The sequence below is a fragment of the Phalaenopsis equestris genome, unplaced genomic scaffold, assembly GCF_001263595.1.
Source record: "Phalaenopsis equestris unplaced genomic scaffold, ASM126359v1 Scaffold235834, whole genome shotgun sequence".
Taxonomy (NCBI): Eukaryota; Viridiplantae; Streptophyta; class Magnoliopsida; order Asparagales; family Orchidaceae; genus Phalaenopsis; species Phalaenopsis equestris.
In genome coordinates this window covers 6,524-12,302 of record NW_018253691.1, presented here as the reverse complement: position 1 = coordinate 12,302, position 5,779 = coordinate 6,524, and positions in this window count along the sequence as shown.

Genomic DNA, 5,779 nt, shown 5'->3' with positions numbered 1-5,779 from the left:
TATAAATATATAATCAAAAGAACAACTCTTGGCTCATTACGCGTTAATCATAATAAGAAAGTAAACAGTTTGGGAGGGAAGGAGGATCCTTACTACAAAAGAAAAAAAATATATTGAGGCCTAAGGGTTCCTCCTTCCATAGTACAACTCCACACAAAAACAGGTGAAAAGGACGGAAGAAAGCCATCACTTCCAAAAAGACATGTATCCCCAAAAAGTATACCAAACAAAAGTAGTATACCAAAAGAAAACTTGTACATAAAGTGCAAAACAGAAATAAACGGGCTGAATATCTAAGATCGTGAAACTGCTCGATCCCCAAGTCTGAGAGCGTAAAAGTAACAATATAAGAGTCCTCAGATGCCGACAGCAACCTCCACAGAACCTCCAAAAAGAAAACCGTAAACAACAGTAGCTCAACCAACCCACACAAAATTCCTCTGGGAATCTCCAAATATAACCAACCAAAGTATTCCATAATGCATTGTATAACCTTAAAGCTCATCAATGAAAGCCAGTAAAGGTAGTATTCTATACAGAATACACTTCTAATAATACTTATAAAGAATATAAGTGCATAGGGACCCAAAATGGAGAGCGGCACACTAACCGAAACACACCACCAAAGCATCGAACAACAAAAGCATACCAATGAACAACACCTCCTCCCCATATAGATAAGAAAAACATCAGCATTAGGAGTTTTGAGCCTCCAATCAAGGTAATGCATAGGGCAAAACCAAAATATCCTCCCGTGAAACAAACTATAAAAAGAGGTACAACAGTCCAACAAATAAAAATGAGACTCAACTTTAAGGCCCAGTACGCCAATAATAATGGACAGCGCCAAAGACACATCCACCAAAAGTGTGAGGCAAACGACCATAAAACTCCACAAGATACAGCCCACGGTTATCAATCGGTGAAATATATTTTGCAGAGGGATGAAATTGCACCCACAGAAAACGTAAACCAAAATCTTGCTTTTGCCAAAATAACCCCACACAAGTAAACTAAATTAGAGTAAAAGAGTGGAGCCATGGGCCTCCAACTTTAGTAATTGTACTCTGACAGCAGGAGCCTTTGGCCTCCAATATATCCTTGAAAATATGCCACCAAAAAAGGGAGTAATGGGCCTCCCAGTAAAACCTCATCTCGTGCCTCCAAACAAACCAACAAACCTTATGTTCTATCAGTCAAAAAAAATGTAACCAAAGTAACCAATACCAAAGCATGACCCAAGATAGGGTAAAGAGATGAGAAAAGGAAAACTTAAAAAAATAGTAATGCAAGCTTTCAATATACATCAATACAACAACCTCAAGCACGTAAGTAGGGCCATCAATAATGTCACCATGAATCAAATTGTAAAGGGGTGAGGAGGAGTTTGCCCAATAAAAATGTCATTATGCCCATGTTTAGCCAACCAATCAGTAGGTCTATTTCCTTCCCGATTTATAAAATTATACTGAATAGAGAGATTAGAGATGGATATTATACTCCTTATACGATTAATCAAAATCATCAAATTCCAAATAGGCTTAATCATACCCATTAAAGTGTGAAAAAGAACTTGAGAATCAGTTTCAATAGTGAGATTGGAGAAACCATGAGTGATGGCAATTTGTATCGCACCCAAAACAACCCTAGTTTCAGCCTCCAGAGGATAAGATGCAAAGCATAGTGAAGCAAAGAAAACCAGTGATCATTAGCATCTCGAAATAAACATCCAATTTCAGACTTCTCCCCATTAAAACTTCCATCAATATTTCCCTTAATCCACCCATAGGAAGGTGGATACCACCTAATTAAAGTAGGTCTACAAACATTACAATTCTAAGAAGCAGTACCTCCCAGCGCTTTGGAGGCTTTTAGAAAGTTGGCAATAATAAGAGCAATAAGGTTATGGGGGGTATGAGGCGAATCCTCATACTTGTGGCTATTTCTTCCAACCCAAATAAACCAAAGAACAATCATAGAGAAATAATGGAGCTTCTTGTGATAATGATCAGAGTTCTTCCAAGTTTCCAAAATACTCTTCATGTGGAAACTAGTTGGCCATCTTAAGCCAAAATAGAAGCCACTATGATGCCAAACTTTGGAAGCAAAATTACATTCATAGAACAAATGATTAATTGATTCAACCTCTTTCTTACAAACATAACAAACAGAGGACGGTTTAAAACCCTTCATTTTCAGGATGTCAACAAGGGAAAAGAAGTTATGAAACAATCTCAAAATAAAGAAAGAGATAAAATGGGAGATGAATTGGTGTCAAGTATATTTACTCCAAAACCACTGAGGATGGTTATAAAGTTGAGTGTATATCATTTTATTAATGGAGACATTAGAAAGAGACTTCCACATAGAAACATCTCTAGAGGCAATATGGATAGGGATGTTAGCCATAGAAGTAGCTTCCTCACCAATAAGAGACCACAACATAGTAATATTCCAATCTCCGTTAGTCCAGCAATCCCTGACCATAAGATCTTCATCAGAAGTGGAATGAGGTAAGTTTGAAAATTGGGAAGTGCTCCAATGATCATTCCAGAAAGAAACATTTCCTTTTCCTATGTCCCAGAAAATAAAGTGAGAAGCCACCTCACGAGCAAGAATAATGGCTTTCCAAATTTTAGAGTCACTCACATGTCAGGAAACAAAAGAAGAGTGGACATTAGTGCAATACTTATGAAATAGAAATTGAGACCAAAGAGATTCTTGGGCTCTAAATTTGTACCAAAGTTTGCACATATTTATATCAATAATTTCTTTTAGGGTTTTGAACCTAAACCACCCAGACTTGCAAGGCTTACATCCTTTCCTCCAACTAGCCCAGATTTTAGAGGATTTGTTTTCACGCTAGAGGAATTTGTTGAAAAGAACCTCAAGAGTATTTTGTGTGCTTTTCTTTATTTTCAGCACATGCATAGAGTATAAAGGAATGCTACATAACACACTTTTAAGAAGAGTGAGCCTACCCCCATTATACATAAAGGTGTTTCTCTAGTCATTGATTTTAGATTTGATAGCATCCACCACATCATGCATTTGAATTTGTTTCCTTCTTCCCCTTAGCAAGTTAACCCCAAGATATTTAAGAGTTAGTTTTGTAATATTGCAACCCGTATAATCAGAAGCCCAGCTTTCAATGTTTTGATTAACTTTATTGCCAAAGTAAATGGATCACTTATCAAGGTTAAAGAGTAGTTCGGAAGCATCCTGGAAATCCTTGAGTAAAATCATCATAGCTTTGATGGTAGGCTTACTCGCATTGGAAAATAATATTGCATCATCTGCGTAAGCTAGATAGCTAATAACAATTTTTGATTTATGAGAGTATTGATAATGAGGATGAGTTTGATGCAACTTGTTTATGAGTCTTTAGATATAATCAAAAGCAATGATAAAAATGGTAGGGGAGAGGGGCTCTCCCTGCTGTATGTCTCTAGCAGTGGAGAAAAAACCAAAAGATTTACCATTGACTAGAATGTTGTAGTGGTTCTTGACTAACCATCTTTTAATAAGCAAACAAAATCCCCCTTTGAAGCCCTTAGATTTAAGAATGTTCAGAATAAAATCCCAACTTATAGTGTCAAAAGCTTTTCTTATATCAAGTTTAAAAACCATGTTTCCACCTCTGCATTTTTTGTCAAGATCTTCAATCAATTCCTGAGCCGGCAAGATATTATCAGTAATTTCTCTACCTTTTATAAAAGCCGATTGTTGAGGGGATATAAACTTCACAAGATGAGGTACAGCCTTGTAACCATAATTTTACTCAAAACCTTAGAGATAACACTAGTGAGTGAGATAAGACGGAAATTATCCCAAGTAATTTTGTCTTGCCCTTTAGAAATGAGAACAATAGAAGCGGAAATAGTTACCAGGATCCTCTCCCAGAAAGAAACTTTGAATAACATTAACCACTACTTTTTTAATGATATCCCAACATTTAACATAAAAGGTAGAAGAGTAACCATCAGGACCAAGAGACTTGTGGAGCTTATGGATTTGAGTGTAGAAAGAATTTCTTCTTCATCAGGAACATGGGCGTGAGATAGGTTATTAACATAATCAAACTCATCCTAAAAAACTTGAGTATCAACAGTAGTAGTAATACGATTTTGCTAAAGCAACTCAAAGAAATGAAGCACAACACTCTCAGCAATCTCATTAATATTAGTTAGAGTTTGGCCTTCAGAATTTTTAATTTTCAGGATGAAATTTATATTGCGCCTATGTTATAAAGAGGCATGGAAATAATTTGTATTTCTATCCCCCGCAATGAAGTGGAGATCATTTGATTTTTTTTGCAGAAGACCTTCCTCCAAGTTATTTGCAAGTCAGGTGTGCTTGAGTAGTAAGATTAACCATCTCAGGTGAACAAATAACCTGAGATTCCAAAAGATCAACAGCTTCTTAAGCTTCTAGAACTTTAGTATGCACATTACCGAAAATCTGGTGGTTCCATTTCTGAAGTTGTGCAGCTAATTTTTTATGAAGTTGTCAGAGGATAAACCAGGATGAGCTAGCTCCATCATAAGTCCATACCTATTTAACAGTGCTAACAAAAGTTTAATGAGAAGCCCAAATGTTAAGAAATTTAAATTTGGAGAATTGGGTTTATCAATAAAAGCAAGAGTAAGGAGAATATGATTATGATCAAAAGAGATATAGCTCAGATGTTGAACTTTAGAGATGATGAAATAATTAAGAGATGTTGAGTTTGCAAGGAAATTATCAAGACACTGTTGGAGAAAACCTCTCCTCCATGTATATGGAGAGCCAGAGTAGCCCAAATCAAATAACCCAGCTTCAGACATAGAATTAGAAAATTGATTAGGAAGGCCCCCTCTTTATTTCTCAGAAGGCTTCATGATCATATTGAAATCTCCTCTAAGAAAAAGATTTTCAGAGATGGAAGCACCCAAAATCTCGAGTTTCTTCCAAAGTAAGAGTTTGTTAGGTAAAAGAGAGCTAGCATAAACAAAAGTTCCCCAATCATGAAACTGATCCAACCGGAATGAGTGAGAACAAACTGCTCATCATCCTCCATAATAGATAATGTGACTTTTCATTTCCAGAACACCCAAATCTTGTTGTTCTTATTGCAGAAAAATTGAAAGCTTTTGAAACACTGTAGAATTCTACCCTTGTTAACATGCACAAAAGGCTCTAGTATGGCAAAGATAGAAATCTTGTGGACCTTACAAAGATATTTGAGCCTATTAAGGGAGGAAGGGTCCGCCACTCACCTTATATTCCAAACCATAATGTTAAATATTATGTCTTAAGTCTGCCCTTCTAGAAGATCTAGAAGGGTTGCCTAATTGTTCCCCATCCGAGTAATAGGTATCATCCTGTATAATATTGCCAACATTCAGACTTGAAAGCTCATTTTTCCTTTTGCACCTTTTTTTTTGCATGTTTTTGTATTTGGCATTCCCCCTCTAAGGAAGATTGGGCTCGTTGAAGAGGATCTTTTGATACATCATTTGGTAACGGAGGAGGAAAACCATTTTCATGAAATTGTCTCTGATTCTCAATCATATTATTCCTGTCAATGTTGGCATTAATAAATGTCAGAGGAGTATTACTATTAGCAACTAAATGAAGAGGAGTATTATCAGAAAATGCTTCAACATTTAGATCAATAGAGGAATCAGCATTATCATTGATCTCTTGAGATAGTGCTTGGAATAAAGTTGGCAAATGGCTGGGGTCTTCTCCATTTATAGGGTGTTGTTGCTCCTGTGTATGATCATTAATCTATATA